The sequence below is a fragment of the Equus przewalskii genome, chromosome 32 (genome assembly GCF_037783145.1).
Source record: "Equus przewalskii isolate Varuska chromosome 32, EquPr2, whole genome shotgun sequence".
NCBI lineage: Eukaryota > Metazoa > Chordata > Mammalia > Perissodactyla > Equidae > Equus > Equus przewalskii.
Window position 1 is genome coordinate 19294592 of NC_091862.1, and position 18712 is coordinate 19313303.

The 18712-nt window shown below is 37.7% G+C and overlaps 1 long non-coding RNA gene across 3 annotated transcripts in view; it reads left to right on the forward strand.

Moving 5' to 3' along the window:
- The first annotated feature begins 1826 nt into the window (after positions 1-1826).
- The window catches only part of LOC103564470 (uncharacterized), a 280693-nt gene continuing 263807 nt past the window's right edge, over positions 1827-18712 (forward strand). Inside the window, exon 1 of one of the 3 annotated variants that reach the window (XR_548078.2) lies at positions 1827-1957. This is a non-coding gene — a long non-coding RNA (uncharacterized lncRNA). The remainder of the gene's footprint in view (positions 1958-18712) is intronic. The other 2 variants (XR_011535428.1, XR_011535429.1) reach the window with 2 other exon arrangements.

Here is an 18712-nt window from a genome sequence, read left to right on the forward strand (position 1 = left end):
TATTTTTGAGAGCTATTTTTATTTACAACCTAAGGGAATAAAAATGTCTTCAGGCAAACACTTTCTGAACTGCTGAGTGTTACAAAAACAGAAGAGTCAGTCATCAAAAGTGTTTATGAGGCAACCTGGAGACTATCATCTGCCTTCTGTTTCAGTGAATTCTATGTCCAGGGATCCTTGCTCAGATCAGGATGCAATTTTCAATTTTTACCACAGTAACTAACAAGAAATTATCCTTAATTTCTGTTAAAATGTCGTAAATATTTGGAGTCAATAAAGCTAGAAAAAAATAAGAAATAAAAAAGCTCGTGGAACACGTAAAGATGTCCATGAGAAACGACAGATATTTTACATATAAAAATTAAAGAAGGGCTGGACCGGTGGTGCAGTGGTTAAGTTCCGCTTCCGCCGCCTGGAGATCGCTGGTTCGGATCCTGGGTGTGGACATACGCACTGCTTGGCAAACCGTGCTGTGGGAGGAGTCCCACATATAAAGAAGAGGAAGATGGGCACCGATGTTAGCTCAGGGCCACTCTCCCTCAGCAAAGGAAGGAGGATTAGCAGCAGATGTTAGCTCAGGGCTGATCTTCCTCAAAAATAAATAAATAAATAAATAAATGAAATAACTTTAAAAAATTAAAGAAAATGTAAGAATGTGGATATTATAACCATAGGTGATACTGAAGTACCAAATGCAGGTCATTCTATTTGTTCATCAGACTGGATATGTGGTAGAAACCAAACTTCAAATGCCAGCTGTGTTCCTAACTACCTGTGTGACGACAGGCAAGTGACTTTATCCCTCTGAGGTTCAGTTCTCTGATCTGTAAAATAGGCATAATAATTCTCTCCCTCACTCTATTGTGAGAATTAAATGAGATAATGGATGGAAAGTGCTTAGCATGGTGTCTGGCACATGGCGGGTACTCAGTACATACTATTTGCTATTGTACCTGTGTGAGTTCTTCATGGAAGAGACTATCTTATGTATCTTATATCTAATTGTAACCCCAATGCCTAGCCCAAGCATGATTGCAGCACCAAACTAAGATCCTCATATTGACCACGGTAGATGATAAAAAAGAGAGAGGCCATTGAAGAAAGGAATTCAGGCTTTGTAATTATTCAGCCATGTGCTTCAAATTCGGGTTAAAAATACATGATGGAGAAAGAATCTTTCTAAATATCTCCTACACATGGAGGTGGATTTAACCATTTAAACTGAGGCATTGGCAAAAATATCCTAGGGAGATAAGGATAATATATGCAACAAAATGGTGATATTTACTATCGCTTTGTTAAAAGTAGACACTTTCATTGGGAAAATGTCATCTAAAAGCACTTTCGTATGTGCAACTCTGTGAGGCCTTTTTATAATTCCTGTGGGAAAACTGAACTGAAATCATGCTATTACGAGTTTACTCACAGCAGATAATGCAGAGCACCACTTGACCTCCGGAGTGACACGTGCGTGGAATGATTAGCTGTTTTAGAGGAAGACTCTCTCATGCCTGGGTCATGTGGAACTGTTATATCAGAAGGTCAGGGGCAATGCTATTTCTATTGGAAAATTTTCCTTTTTGAAAAAAAGAAATATATTTTTAAAATGACTTTCAGTATTGACATAAAACATAAATACAAAAATCTGTCTTTATTATAACTAGTAAAACCACTTTTTTGCACCACTTATTGTTGTAATTTGGTCTGAATAATGCCAGCTATATTGCCACTCTGCTGAAGTCCTCTTTTTTGAGCCTACAATGAACCTGTAATACTTATGGAAAGAGTTACCATAGCAACCTACATTGATGTCACAAGCTCAGGCTTCTGACTTCATTGCATAATGCAGTAGCAACTGGATTTGCAGCAGAAACACCCTGCTAAAGAACAAGTGTCTTGGTTCACAGCAAAGAGGACAAAGAAAAACAGCAAGTTCTAGGGGGTTGAATGCTGGATTGTGAGTCAGATTGTCTGAGTTCTTATTTTAACCCTGCTTCTCACTTGTTGCCTTGTTTTCAGCAATTGTGTTTACATGTGTGCACTGAGGTTTGAAGCAAGAAATCTCCTATCTATGGTATAGACATAGAAGAGGAAACTCAATATTTAATGTCTTAGCATTTGGTGGACATCTTAACAAAGCTAAAGCACCCTAAAAATAACTTGGAAAGAAAGGAATTACTAATGTCTAGTAGTAGGTATCTAGCTAGCTCACAAAGATAAAGAGGACACTTTGAAATAAAAAAGAATCTAGCTAGTTTTTTTTTTTAATTTTTTGAAATAGCAATGGGTAAAGGACAAGATTGATGCTCTAATTTTAATTTTAGTAAGAATGTAGACAACTCATATAAATATGTCATGTTATATAGCTATATCTAGTTAAAGATGGTTTTGTATGTTCAGAGCAGAGAAGTGAAAGATTAATCTGTATCTATTAATGGGCATGATGCTTCTCATGTTTATACTGTGTACATCAAATCATGAATGTTTCTTAATTTTTCCATGCAAATGTTCATTCTCATTAGAAAGCAACTGAATATGTGAAATGGCTTTGCTAATTTAAAACGAAATTTTAAAAAAATCCTAATGATATCCTCTTTTAGAATGGCCTAATCTTTGCATTGGAACCTATTACCTGTTCACTATGTCAAATGGTCTAGGTTTTTCATTATACATTAAATTTCAAAATTGAGATAGAAATATTTTGGAATTTGACAAGGCATTTAAACTAATAAACTTTCTCACCAGAAACTAAGGGGAAAATATGATATAGCTTTTTACTTTATCTAAGATAACAAGCTAGAACATTTTGATAGAACTATGGTTCTTTCCACCCCCTCTATCCATATGCTTCCAAATCATTCCAAAATATCAGCAAAAATTTAACAAGCTAAAAAACTTCATTAACTAAATTCAATGTTCAAAACCCCACAGAAAGGCACAAATAATTTGTCAAGTCTTAGGAAAGTTTTAAGTTACCATTGAAAAATGTAGAGCAAGGTGGAAGTTGTGGCTATGTTTTTGATAAGCGCTTAATTGCATTTGAGCTCCACCTCATATTGCAGCACAAGCCATTTGTAGGAGTCGCAAAATCTTGCAAAATCATTCGAAAACAAGGATTTAGTATACAGTATTTTATAGAATATATAAGAATGAAAATTAGTTCTTTCATTGTAGGCATTATGTCTATCAAATAGCTAATGTGGTATTTCTTTTATATGGGGAGAAAAACTTTTTGTGTGTGTGAATTTCATTCAACAGATTAACTTTATTGAAATGAAAAGGTTCTGAACATACATAGTAAAGTTTTGTGAAAGAAAGGGCAAGTTAGTCTCCACTTTTTTCTTTTTTCATCTTAAGCAAAGAGAACAACCAGTCATGGTTGGTGTCCTTCTGAACTCTACTCTGTTCCTTGCCCTAAATTCCACCATTTCCTAAGTATAAGCCCTCTAAAAATCACATCATGGAATCATAGGTATAGAAAAAATTTCAGGTTTTTTTTTTTAATCCAACTAAAATCTGGTAGATTTAAATAACTTTCCTAAAGTTAACTGGTGGGAGAAGGCATACCGCAATCAAGTACTTGTTCTACCTCATCAGATGGCCCTAATCCTGCTTTGTGGCTTTAATCCAGTCACCTCCCTTGTATATAGTCTGATGTATCATCCTTTTTTCTCTTTCTTTAATTGGGGTATAATTGACATATAACATTATGTTAGTATCAGGTGTACAACATAATGATTCGATATTTGTATATATTACAAAATGATCACCACAATAAGTCTAATAGCTGAGTCCTTTTTTTCTTAGTGTTTTGTGTTGTTTTTTTTTCCCTTGGCAAATATCACTGGCGATTAGCTGGTCTGGTCTGGAGAGTCAAAGATAGTTTGACTTACAGGCCTTGACAAGGAAAACTGGAGGGCTGAGCTCAGCTGGGGCTCTCCCTCTATCCATGAGCACAGGGCCTTTCCACATGGCCTCTCCAACAGAGTATTAAGACTTCTTACATTCTAGCTTGGGGCTCTCAGAATGTTGCAAGAGACAAGAAGTAGAAATTGCAAGTCCTCTTAAAGTCTAGACCTGCAACTGGAAAGCATCACTTCTGTCATATTCTTGATCAGAGCAGTCAGAGCAAAGATTCAAGGGGAGGGGAAATAGAGATGAGTCCTATCAATGAGATGAGTGTCAAAGAATTGGGGCTACCTTTTTCCCATCACATTGATCCTGTGTTATATTTTAGTTTTCGATTTCAGTAATATATTCTTTATTTCATCCTTCTGTTTTCTTTATATATATTCTATCATTACCTACCCCTCAAATTCTTAAGTTGGATATTTAAATCATTAATTTTCACCATTTCTTTGCCTGATAACATCAAAGTGTAAAATTTTCCTAAATTATTGCCTTTCAAAGTTTAGCTATGTTGGTGTTTTACTCTTTGTTCAGTTGCAAGTATTTATAATATTCCATTATTATTTCTTCTATGACCTGTGAGTTATTTGGAAGTGTGGTTTTAAAATTTCAATCATATGGGGTCTTAATAACGTATCTACTCGGGATTTAAAAGGCGTATCCATCAAATACAATGTATGATCCTTATTTGGATTCTGACTTGAAGAAACTTAAGAAAACATGAGATAATTGGGGAAATTTGAACATCGACTGGATATTTGAGGAAATTTTATTTATTTTTAAAGATATATAATGGTATTATGGTTGTGTTAAAAAAAGAGTCCTTCTTTTATAGAGTTACAGAGAAATATTTATGGGTGAATTTGCTTTAGAAAAATTTAGATGGGAGTGGGTGTATGGATAAGAAACGATTGGCTCTGAGTTGAAAAACTGTTGAAGCTAGCTGAAGGGCACATGAGCATTCTATGTCTATTTTATTTACTCTTGTATGTGTTAGAAATTTTTCGTAAGAAGATGTTAAAAATTTATCTCTTTAAATAATGGTTTCTGATTTAATTGCATTGTGGCCAGAGAATGTAGGATAAATACAGTCATGCACTGCATAACGTTTCGGTCAATGACAGACTGCACATGTGATGGTAGTCCCAAAAGATTGGTACCATATAGCCTAGGTGTGTGGTAGGCTATACCATCTAGGTTTGTGTAAGTACATTCTATGTTGTTCACCAAATGACAAAATTGCCTACCAATGCATTTCTCAGAACATATCCCCGTCCTTAAGTGATGCATGGCTGTATATATAAAATGAGTTTTGCTTTATAGATTAATATATTCAATTTTGATAGATGTACCATGTGTTCTTGAGAAGAATATGGAACATCTCTTTCTTTTTCTCACTCCCTCTCTCTCTCTATTTTATATAGAGATACATGAATATCCATTAAAACAAATTTGATAGTTAAAAATATCCATATTTTAACACATTTCTTTCTTCTTGAACTATCATTAATTGAGAAAGATGTGTTTTATTCTCATATTATTAGGGGGATTTGTCAGTTTCTTTCTGTACTATGATTGTTTTGCATTATGTCTTTCAAGATAGGTTCATATTATATATCTAATTGTTAAATCTTATTGGTGATTTGAAACTCTAACCTTAAGATAGTATCACTTCCTCCTAATAATTTTTATCTTAAAGATCTTTCATAATATTAACAGCTCCTCCATTTCTCTTTGGGCTATTTGACAGATATATCTTTCAATAATTTTCTGTCTTTATATTTTACAGTGTCTTTTATATAAAGCATGTAGTTGAAGTTTTCTGTTTGTCTAGCCTTAAAATTTCTGTTTTTTAACTGGCAAGTTTGATCCGTATACATAAATATCGTGATCAATGACATTTAATTCTTGATATTTTATTGGGTGTCCATTAACTTAAAATGCCTAAATTTAATCAACCATTTACACCCTCCCCCTTCTGAAAATACAAGAGTAACAGAACAATATGCTTCCGATCACCCCTTCTGACTTCCATGCTATTACTCTTTAAGATCTATCATTTTATTTAATTTCCCAAATTAGACATTTTAACTATTACTTTATAAGTCAAAGTTTATTTAGATTTACCTACATGTTTATCAATTTCTGCTCACTTTTCTTCTTAGACTTTCCTTCTGGAGTAATTTTTTTTCTTCCAGAAGTATATCTTTTAGAAATTTCTTGTGAAAGTATATTGTTTCTCTCTTAGATTTTGTTTATCTTAAAATGCTTGCAATGTATCTAATTCACTCTCAATCTTGAAGAAATTTTGCTAGGCATAAAATAATGGGTTGATGGTTATTTTCTTGAAATAATTTCTTGAGGAAATTACTTTTATATTTCTTGAAGAAATTATTCTACTGCTCCTGGCTTCCATTGCTGCTATTGAGAAGTCCACTTTTAGACTAATTATCATTACTTTGCAAATGATTTCTATCTGATTACTTTTTTGTTCTTTTACTACAATATATGTAGGTATGGATATATTTCATGTATCTTTCCAAAAGTCTGTCATCAGTTCTGGGAAATTTCTAAACATTTTGTCTTTGAATGTTTCCTTTCCTCCATTCTTTGTATTATTACTTTATGAGATCTTATTCTATTCTTTGTGTCTATTTATCTCTTTTTCATGTATTGCATTGCTTTTCCTCTATCTGCTTGACTCTGTGTAATTTCTTTAGGGCAATCTTCCAATTTCCTAATTCTCACTTCAGCTCTATCTAAGCTGTTTACTCATTGAGAAACTTTCTAGTTTCAATGATTGTTTTCATTCTGAAAACTTTATTTTTAAAAGTTGCCCAATCTTTTTTAAAAAAGTAATTTCTTCTTAAATGCTTGCTTTTTTAAATTTATCGTTTACTTCTTTCAATATTTTATTTAGAGTTATTTTGTATTTTATATCTGATAATTCTACAACTTGAGGTTATTGGGGATCTAAATAGGTTGCTTTTTTCCCCTGCTGATTCATACTCATGGTGGACTTCTTCTTGTGCATTTAGTCAATTTTTATGATGATTTCATAATCTATGGGAATCCTTGGTGTTGTGATTGAAAACACTTTTCTCTAGAGAGGATTGAGTTTGGTTGTCCTGGGTTCTGTTGTTGCTACTAACCTAGGTCCATTTTGCTCACCATCAAGGGCCTCTTCTTAACGTTGGAGCTTCAGATTCTATTCACCTAACCTTGAGGCACAGCCAAGGCTGAGTACCTCAGTACCAACCTTGCCATCAAAGTAAGCCCAGGTTTTGCCTTTTTTGTTTATTCCTCATCTCTCCAGTTTCAATGTTCTCTGGTAGTGCATCGCTGAAGTGTTTCTTTACTTTATTGTGGATCCAGAAAAATATTTTCATGATTGTGAGCTGTAGTTTATCCAATAACTAGATAATTTCAGCCTTAGTATCTTGACATCCAAACTATCTGGACATGCTAAATTCTCCAACCTTCTGTTGGTTGATTTGAATTGTGGTCCATGTTTTTAAAAAATCTGATCTGTCATGTACTACATATTGTAGAAATTATCAAATTTTTCATCTTTTAAGGAAAACCTTAAATATTTTTTCTAAGATAAATACATATTTTACCTTTAAATTTTTTTCTTTAGTCATTTCAATGGTTTTTTGAATACAGGACTGTTGAACACATGGGATAAAGTTAGTGTTCTTCAAACTGGAAATCCATAAATTGTTTTAAGAACAAGGCTTGAAGGTGAAATTCTAGTGAAAAATAGCATAAAAGATGAAGCTGAATTTAATATTGATGGATTGATGAAGACAGGAAAGACTTAATGTTACATTTAGCAAAAAAGTAGAAGTTATCAAACTTTCCCCATAGAAGAGAAAATGATATAGTGAAGTCTATTGGAGAAGGATGGCAATTAGGAATAATACGAATTGAGTTAGGAAGAGACTGAGATCAGGGAAGCCAGATTAAAAGCCCTTTTTCAGTTAATAAAATATGATGGCTAAGGGCTAAATTAAGATAATGCTTAGGGACTAGAAAAGAAAGGCATTGGCTGAGAGACTTAATAAGTTTGGTAGCATCCACCGAGGAGATGAAGGAGAGAGAAGGAAGCAATATGCCAGTAATAATAAGACTGATTATGTTACTACTATTGGCAACCCAAAGATGTAATCCTAAAGGTTTAATATTATTTTGATGCCGTTGAGAATAAACACAAATTGCAAAGCATCTTTATAGTATTCTTGAAAGAGTATCATTTGGGATAAGAAAGCTTGGGTTTTCATGCTAACTCTGCTACTTATTAACTGTGTGACCTACAGAAATTTACTCAACCTTCTTTGGAACTCAGTTTCCTCATATGTAACATGCAGGTGATAATGTGAACCTTCTGGAGTTATTTTTAAGGTTAAAAATATATGAAAAGTTTGTAACATAGTGGATAGGGAAGGTCAGTGGATTGTTTGACCGGGAGTCTTGGCTGGGTCAGAGTTGAGGCTTAGATATGCTAGTCCGTGGAATTAGGCGAATGCCCAACATTCAGCCACATCCCCTGATTTGCATGGTGTCCATGAGTCCATTGGGAAAGAACTTGAGTCTTCCACAATTAGGTCTATACATGCACAGGCGTGTATGGACTTGTGAGGGAAGCAGGGCAAGAAAAAAGTAGACTAGTCAAGTGGTAATGCACAACGGCCATGAACTGAGAATAGAATCACAGGCAAGGGAAAGAACCATGTGTGAAACAACTCTCCATTTGCAAACTCCTAGAGAATCATGAGAAAGGGGAAAAAGACTTAAAGTCTTCTGCTTACCGAGTATGGGCTACAGAAGGAGAAATTGTTAAAATGGTATGAATGAGATCATGGGATGCAAGAGAAAAAGTTGTAATTCTATTTCTGTGGAAGGTCCGATTGAAGCTAGATGCGATATTTTCCAGCTGTGCTTGTTAGATCAGGAACATGAATGAGGGAAACAGTGTGGTCTGTTAATGTTGGAACTGGAATACTTATGCACGTATGTGTATTAAATATGGAAATAGAAGCGTTTATTATAATTAACAACAGGCGGCTGGCTGGGTAGAGAAGCATGTAGCAAAGAAGGTCGGAAAGGGAATGAGGACTGTGACAGAGGAGGGCTGATGAGAGAGAAGAGCATGCCCAGAAGGGAGAGGTAGAGATAGAGGTGACAGAGGTGATAGACAATAGGAAGCGTAATGGCCAAGGAGAGGCATTTCAGAGCTTCTGAAGGGGAAGCAGTTAAGAGAGATGGTGAGGTTTAAGGTGTGGTTTATTATTAACTAAATGGAGTGGAGTAGAAGATTCTAGTGTTGACGTGGTTGAGGAAGTGCTAGAGGATTCTTGTCTATGATCGTAGAGGAAAGATTGAGCGCAGAGGAGTTAAAATCAAGAAGTTAAGTGGGAGAAAAGCGTCATTTTTCATTTAGCAAAAAATTTATTAAGCTCCTCCTATGTGGTAGGCACTATACCGAGTGCTTAGTTATATTGACAAATGAATGAACACAGTTTCTCCTCCCTCCCCGACTGAATTGAGCCATTAGAGCATGGTGGCTGCCCTGCCACCTTCTCTCTTTATATCATAATCTACTGCTAATCAGCTTCATCTCCTACTTTTCTATTTCCCCATCTCCCCAGAGAGGAATTCAATTTCTTCTGCTTGTCTCTTCAAACCAGGTCCAGAGTCTTGCTTATTGGCTCAGTCAGTGCATCTGCAGCCTTTGTGTTAGATGTCCATCTCTGTTCAATCCTCCCCTGAAAAGTAGGGAGGGTTATTTGCTCTGGACATGGCCATGTCCGCTCTGCAGGGCCTGTGATGTGGGCAAGTGTTTTAGCTGACAACCCCAGAAAGCAGGGTCTGTTGTAAGAATTTGTGCTACTTTTTGTGTTAAGGGAGGCAGGAGAGAGTCTAAAAAGAACTGAGTTAGGCGAAGGAGGGAGAGCTCATTGAAAGGTGTGATGCTGAACTAGTTAGCACTACATTATACCGCTTCATGCTGTAGGACTGTCCCATGAAAAGCCACATCAGCTGCTCTCAGGACCATGGATAGTTGAGAAGAGAGAGGAAGTATCCATTTTTCTTGTCTGCCACTGGTTAAAGGTTAGCTCTACTGGCATTTAACTCCCCTGAAATTCCAGACTGCATTGGTGGGCACCAAGCAAGACCACTCACCCCTCAGTGTGAATGAGAAGTCCTGGGCTGCTGAGAGACGCGTGGTATGGCCTTAAAGCAAGGCATTGTCAAGTTCTGCCTGAAGGAAATCATTCCAAACCCACACAGGACTGGTCACTGCAGTAGCCATTGAAACAAAAGACACATGAGGCTGAGAGATGGTGAACTGGTGATAGGAAGCGTTGGGTACAGAAGGCGATGATGGGCAAACTAGTCAAGGGCATGAGGGACTGGCCAGAGGTGGAGGAAGCAAGGGGATCTCATCAGTCCCAAAGCTTCAAACAGAATAATTCAAAGGAAGCCCAACAGATACTTTTTGAACCTCTACTATCTGCAGGGAACTGAACTTATATCCCCATTGGGGATATAAAGCTAAGCGAGAAGCTTTACCAACAAATGGGGGAAATAGATGAGTATAAATTTGTGATACAAGATATCACGTGTTAATGTCATCACCTACACACAAACACGTGCAACAGAAACATGGAGGAGATGGTGAGCTGTGCGGGAGGAGCAGGAGGTTCTCTGTGGAAAATTAAATGTGGCTTTCACTATTAAAGTTAAAAGTTTAATAATAATGTCAGGGCTATTTCTTTATAAAATATCTGCAACAAGCCTTCAGAACAACTTTATGTCTGCATCTTTATTTTATCAAAATGACCTTTTTATATTTTAGATAGTTCATATTTAAAATAGAAATTAAAAATTTAAAATTTAGAAACAACTTATTTTTCCTTTTTTGGAAAATGAATAGTATTTTTTTTTCATGTTACAGCACAATGCATCTGGGTTGATTTTAGACATGATATGCCAGATTTCTTTACAAACTTTCTTAGAATGGAGTTAATATTAAAAGTTGTGTGTGACCTGTACATGTTTATTGTCATTGATTTAAAGATTTTCTTCCTCCCTCCATGTAAAGAGTAAAGGAGAGAATAGGTGAAGAGTCGAATGGAAAGAATGAGGGTAGCAGGAAAATAAAATATAGATCTTGAGAGAGATTAGAAAGATCAGGTGTTAATGTTGGTGGATCAAAATCTGATGCCACGGTCAAGGAATGCTTTCCTGGTCTGAATTCCTTTTCTGGAAGAAATAAAAAAAGGTTGAAAAGATGCTGTAAATGGGACCGACAGGACCCAGACTCTGAGAGACAGAAAGCTTGATGAACAAAGACAGGGCTAGATATGACTCCTGGGCTAGACTAAACGTCACAGTGACTTGATTGTGCCCCCGACCAAAGCTTTGTCTTAATTTCTTAAAATGTGAATGTGTCTCTGAGGGGTAGAGACCTGGCTGGTGGGGCTCACCATTGACTGCAGCCTCATTTTAGTAACACAAAAGCAAAATGTGGCGTAGTGCCCTGTTTGCATTTAATTAAAATATATTTAACACATGTAAATACAATCATATTGCTTTGCAAAATAAAAAATATATTAAAAAATTAATAAATAGTGCAGGCTATTCCACCAGTTATTCCACTCAAAGTGTCCATGGAGAGGGAAATCTTCCCTCTCCTCAAGTGGTCTCACTTCATTTACTTTTTTCAAATTACGAGCATCTTGCTAATTGGAATATGAATCTAGTATCAGAATATGTATATGTGATTTTTTTTTGAGATAATATAGATCTCAAACTCAAGCCAGCTTGTTCACCCAGACTCAGCTAAGGAAGAAGCAACTTGTCCCAATAATGGAGGGAAAATGGCCTACGCTGGACTTGCTGAGAGCCTGTACCCATGTGATTCCTTCCTGAGGGATTTTCAAGGGTAAATTTGACCGGATGAGATTTGCACTTTTACTTCTGACTTTAGAACCAAGAGATAACTTGTACAGAGTTTTCAGATATAGGAAGGTCTATGCCCAGAAGAGTAAATGTTGGAATGGCTTAAGAAGAAAGGGATGTGGCAATATTGAGTCAACGTTCCCATGGATCGCCTTAGCCTTTCTTTTCCGGCAGCAGGAAAGGCGAGCAGATCTCCTAAGATGGAAAAGCACCATAGTTGTTTGAGGATCCAAAACTTCTAGGGGAGAAACTCCTTCTTTTCCCTTACAGTTAGCTTCTCATTTCTATAGCTTAGACATTGCTCAGACTTCATCTTTTGGTCCAGGTGAAGGCGTTTGAGTGTTAACCATGTTCTAGGCATTGAGTCAAGCGCTTTACATAGTTTACCTCGTTAAAAATTCGTAACACTGTCAAGAATTATTCTTATCCCCAATTTACAGTTGAAGAAACCGAGGCTCTGAAGTCTAGGTGATTTACTCAACTCATAAGTGGAGGAGGTAGGATTGGGATGCAGTTAAGTCTAAGTGTAAAGCCTGTCCTCATTTCAGCCTACACACATCCTATCTCTTACGTTTCAGACCCTCTGTCTTATTAGGGTTTCTTAAGGTTGACTTAGGCGCCCTTTGAAGGACTAGGGGAGTTCATTTGCTTTCACCCTTATGTGGGGAGTCTTTCTGAGAGCCCATGAATTATAGGGCTGAACCCCTTCCCACGGCATTGCCTAAAGTGGAATTAGGTGATGGTACCAGCAAGGAGCCTGTGCCCCCAATAGTGGCTCAGTTACATTTTCCTTGATATTTGTTTGGACTTCATCAAAATCTTTTTTCTTATAATTTTGGTAGCATTTAGGTAAAGCCTATATGTGAAAGTGAACGGTTTAGTTTTCCTGATGGAAAGTTTAATTTAGCTCTCCAGTATGTTGCTTTTAGCTTGTTTGTAGATATAATCGTTTACTTAATGAGGACGCAGTCTCCCTTCCAGAGTACAGACTTTAAAATGAATTTCCATAGATTTGCATAGATTCCCTGGGGACCACTATAAAGTGAGCAAAGGAAGAATTGCCCAGCTGTGCATGGATTTAATGGAATTATGAAGCTTTAGGGTGTGGGCTCTGAAAAAAGATATCTAGGGGAAATAGTTACTCAAACTGTTGGAGAAATAAACCATTAAATGAATTTGCTCTCACTCCGAAAGAAGATGTTTTTAGAAGCCAGCATCAGCCAAAGTTTTAAACAACTCATCTTAGGGAAAGCTAGTGAAAATGCTGTGCATTTCAGAAATCACCTGTTATTTCTGAGAAGGGATGTTAATATTTTATGATAGCATTTTTTTGAGTAGAGGCTTTTATTTTAAAATAGTTTTGCTTAAAATGGAAAGAATTAGCAAGTGCCCTGTATCTCACACTGTCAACTCAAAACCAACAGCATCCTCAGATACACTTACCTTTAAATTTTACAGGGGTTTCCAACTTCCTCTGGGCCAGGTCTATGTTCTTCACACCTCAATCCTTGTCGGTGATGTGGAAAGATCTAAGAAGACATGAGCTTCTGGGGCTCAGGGATTTTACTATCTTTAATCTCCTGTGAATCTTTCTTTAGATGGCGGTGTCCCAAGTACTCGGTTTTGTACTCTGTGGCTGGTTCTGTAGGTTGGTTAGAATAACATAATTGCAAGGGAGAGACCTCACAATTCCCTTGGCTTTGGAACATAGCATTGTGAATTATGTCCATTTGAATTATGCTGAGATGATACCTCAGCATTGCCCAGCTGTCTATAAATGCATATCTTTGGTTCAAAGAGGCTTATTCAAGAATATGAAGGGATCGATATTAATTTATATTCTGTGTTGGAGAAACAACCACTGGTGGTGAGTCAATAGGTCCGTCTCTGTCCATGAATATATAAATCAGTCAATAAGTATTTAGTAATATATAGAACACACTCTAAGGGGGATGCAGAAAAGGAAGAAATGTTTGTCCATGGCATTGAGGTTTTAGCATCTATACCAAAGAAACAATAATAATAGCTAACGATTTTTGCACTCGTGTGCAGATTTTCCTTTTGTCATCTACTGTAGACTTCACAATGACTCTATGCCTTAGGCACTCTGATTATCCCATTTTACAGATGAGAAAATGGAGTCACCGAAAGACTAAATTTCTTGCCCCACAGCAAGTGTGGGGGATAGCCAGGGCACCAATTGTGCCACTTTGACTCCAGACGTTATGCTCTTTTTTTTGAATTCTTATTGTGGTAAAATGTGCGTATCATAAAGCTTACATTTTAACCAATTTTTAAATGTACAGTTGGTTGGCATTAAGCCCATTCACGTTGTTGTGCAGCTATCATTATGATCCGTCTCCAGCACTTTTTTCATGTTCCCAAACTGAAACTCTATGCCCGTTAAACAATGTCTCTATATTTTCTTCCCCCCAGCCCCTGGCAATCACCTTTTTCTTTTCTGTCTCTATGAATTTGGCTATTCTAGGTGCCACAAATAAGTGGAATCATATGGTATTCATCCTTTTGTGTCTGGCTTATTTCACTTAACAAAATATCTTCAGGTTTCATCTGTGTTGTATCATGTATGAGAATTTCCTTCCTTTTTAAGGCTGAATGATATTCCATTGTATGTATATACCACATTTCATTTACCCATTCATCCATCAATGGGTCCTTGGATTGCTTCTACCTTTTGGCTATTGTGAATAGTGCTGCTATGAACATGGGTGTTCAAATATCTGTTTGAGTTCCTGCTTTCAGTTCTTTTGGGTATACACCAGAAATTGCTATAACCTATGGTAATTCTATATTTAATTTTTTGAGGAACCACTGTACTGTTTTCCATTGTGGCTGCACAATTTTACATTTCCACCAGCAATGTGCAAGGCTGCAATTTCTCCAAATCCTTGCCATTTTTCTCTACTAGCCATCTTAATTGTATCTCATTGTGGTTTCGATTTGCATTATCCTAATGATAAATGATGCTGAAAATCTCTTCGTGTGCTTATTGGCCACTTGTAACTCTCTTTGGAGAAATGTCTATTCAAGTCCTCTGTCCATATATAAATAGGGTTGTTTTATTGTTATTGAGTTGTAGAAGTTCTTTATATATTATGGATATTAATCTCTCATCAGCTAATGGTTTGCAAATATTTTCTCCCATTCTGTGGGTTGTCTTTCACTACGTTAATAGTGTTCTTTGATGCACAAAAGTTTTTAATTTTGATGAAGTGCAATTTATGTATTTTGTCTTTGTTGTCTGTGATCAGACCCTATGTTCTTAATGACTACACTGAAGCATTTAACCAAGATTGCAGCATGCTAAATTATTTGGTACCGTCCATACCTCCTGATGATGAAACAAAGATGCAGGTCTGTGTTGTTGGGGAATTTGTGAAAGAAGTCGTGATACCTAGCACGTTGTAGATGTGTGTAGTGCGTATTCCTTGATGAGTCTGTTTTTGCATAAAATTTTATTGAAAAGAATAATGCTGAGTCAACTGTGTGGCATCTCCCTGACTTTTCCCATGTATTTCCTGGGCATTCCTTAGGGGAGGGGAGAGATGGGGAAAGGGGATGGGTGCCTGGCTGGGAATGGAAATAGATCTGCCAATCTCGTAGCTGTGGATACCCTGCCAGGACGATGTCTGGTAGAAGTTTTATTCAGCCTAATTTAAAGAGCTGGAATAGCATGTCTCTGCAGTCTCATTCACTACCTGCCACTGCAAGCTCCTTTCCCTTGGAGCTTAACTGAGAGAGAAAGTAAAGGAGGGAAAAAGAATCCTTTCTTTTGCCTTTTCATCTCTGCCCGAGGCGGTACTAAACTCTGTCCTCCTGGGGATTATGGGGTGGTGGGGATGGGCCGAGAACTGAGCCCACATTGTCCACCTTCCTCTGAAGAAGGTATTGCACATCTGATTCCTGTTTCAGAGATTTTTGCTTCTGACCACATACCCTCACATTTCTCTTTTAGTTTTTGGACTTAGGATACATGTGAGATAAAGTGTTTCCCCCATACTGTTCGTGAATTATTAATTCTATGCCTCAGTCTCAGAGGGTGGGCAGGCATGGATACTGTAACAACAACAATCAGTGCAGCAAATAATAAGGAAAGTCCTTCTCCTTCCGATCCAGGTAGATGAATGAGCCCCAGGTGATCACAGTGGAGGCACAGGCTTGCTCAGGCTCCTAACATTTTGTATGTTTCAAAGAATCTTAAAAAGGGTTTGCAAGCACAAGGACGATGGTTTGATAGCTGTCAGGAAGTTTGCAATAAGAAGAGCTCGTGTGTAAGCCCCCCCGGAAGAGGGCACAGCCACAGCGTTAGTGTAATACTTTCTTCCTCTTACAGTGCTTTGGGTAATAGGGCTGAGAGAGGATTGTAATGAAGACGGGAGAGCGTAAGGAGAGACTTCTGGACCCTCCTGACTGCGTTCCACATGACGGTCTTGATCCCAATCAAGACACTCTGCAGTCTAGGGGTCATTCCTCCCTGGAAGGGTCCTGGTGTGCCTGGTCATCTCCAGACTCCAGACGATTTCATCACCTTCCAAGGGCTGCTTTAGCTTGACTTCAATCCTCTTACACAAAAAACTAATGAGGTCTCTGCTACGTATCAAAGGCCAAGAGAAAGAGTTATTTTGCAAGATAACATTAATAATAGTAACTACTATTCATTGTGTTTATACTGTGTGCTAGGTGCTGACATATTTTGCTAAATTCTTGTAACAACCCCAAGATAGATTTTATTATTCCCTTTTGCTCTTGAGGAAATGGAGGCTGGGGAGGGGAAGTGGATTTGCTTGTGGTGACGCGATGTGTGGAAAGCAAAGCCCACAGTCTGAGCTGGTCTCATGGTCCACAGTCCACCCTCCACCTGCTCTGTCCGGGCAGGGACGTCTTCCTGGTCTTCTCTTGATGGCCTATAACGCTTTCCTTCCAAACTCTCATTATAGATTCCCAGAAACACAGGGGAAGAAAAGGGATGCTTTATCTGATATTTGTTCACTGAAATTAGCCACAATTATCACCTCTTGGAGGAGAGATTGTAGAATGACAACATTAGGCTGGGTCCCATCCAAACATTGGATGATCATGTTCTCATGATAAATGAATCTAGTACACACTCTGTTTGGTGTAACTGTCATCTCATCCACTAGCACAGTTTACTAAGGAGATGTTAGATGCAGTTTTCACACTGCTGATGGAAACTGCTGGTGGAAAGAATTGCTACACAGGTGAAGATAATATCATTCAACTGCAATGAGGGGCAATTTGCAAGAGAGAATCGCTCCTGTTCATGCTGAGGCCAAAGGCAGAGTCTTGGCTTCTCATTTTGTGGCAGGAACTACTTCCTGGCATATTTTTTCTTTCTGCAGCTCAGTTGTTGGCTTATTGTACTTGTTTTTATCAGCATAATGATTTTTTTTTGTAATGTCAGTTTCATGACATGATTATTCTCCTGCCAAATCCAGTAATCAAATGAATTAAAAGCATTACTTATTGATTTTTAGAGAGAATAGGTTTATTATGATGTATTCATTCCTGAATAGGCTAATTTGATACCAAAAAAACCTATTAGGGTTAGACAGCCCCTTTAGTAAATATAATTTACCCAATAATTTAGAGAATGTTATTTTCTTAAATATAGTACACATGTCCCAGTTCTAATCATTTTCAGAGGATGCTGACAAAACAGCAAGAAATGATTTGACTTTGCCTGGTGAAAACTATAGTACAGGTGCTTGGCAGCTTCTTTCCTGTCAGTTTTTCTTGAACAAACTACAATCAGGACGAATCTGTTCCACTTAGTAGCTGTCATCACAATCTACATTAGATATAAAAAGGGCAACCATATAAGTTTCTTAGAGGGTCAGTGGACACCAGGAGATGGGGCAGAGAGCATGTTCTCTTGCTGTAAGGTTTTTCTAAAGTTAGTGCTGGGTGGGGCGGGGGGCGGTGTGTTATCATCACCATCATCATTGTAATAATAATAAATATATTTCATCCCAAGGTGGTAGGCATTATTCTGAGAAATTCACTTGTAATAATTCATTTAATCCTCATGGTAACCCTGGGAAGTAGAGACTGTTATCATCTCCACCTTACAGGGGAGGATACTGAAGCACAGAGAGGTTAAGTAATTTGCCCATGATTACACAGCTAATAAGTGGGAGAACCAGAATACCTATCCAAATAGCCCAGCTCCAGAGTTTGTGCTCTTAACCGCTACGCTACATGACAACACTTATTGAGGTCATGCCAATATGCCGTGTATTATGCTAGGCACTGAGACTGGAGAGAGAAGAATTCCTCAAGGGGTTTACAGTCTAGAGCACGTGGATACAAGTCTATCTGCTTTCCAGCTTTAGAGGTTGTGTTTAACGTTTCTGAGGGCAGGGAAAAGATCTCGCCAAGTGTCAGTGATTTGTGCAGCCATTAACAAGAAGCACTGCTCTCCATGATGGAAGTGGCACAATGATGCCCTTCACTCGGAGTTAAAGCAAAGCATTGACAACAACAGCTGCACCAGTGACTGTCTATTGAGTGCTCCCATAACATAGGCATTGTGCTAGACACTCATACGTAGACTCATGGAATGCTCACCACTGGATGAGCTGGGTCTCATCTGAATGGATCACCACCCCCAACCCCACTCCTACCTTCTTGCTTTTGGGTCAGCCTTGTTGGACTTCTTCTCAAGCAGCATTTTGAATTGTGCCTTTTGTCACAGGGCAGCGAAGGATATTCCCTTGCTGGTTTTGTGGTTTCAGCTGTAAGACCTCTCTTTTCACATATAAGCCAGAAATCACACCCCAAACTCGAGCTAGTC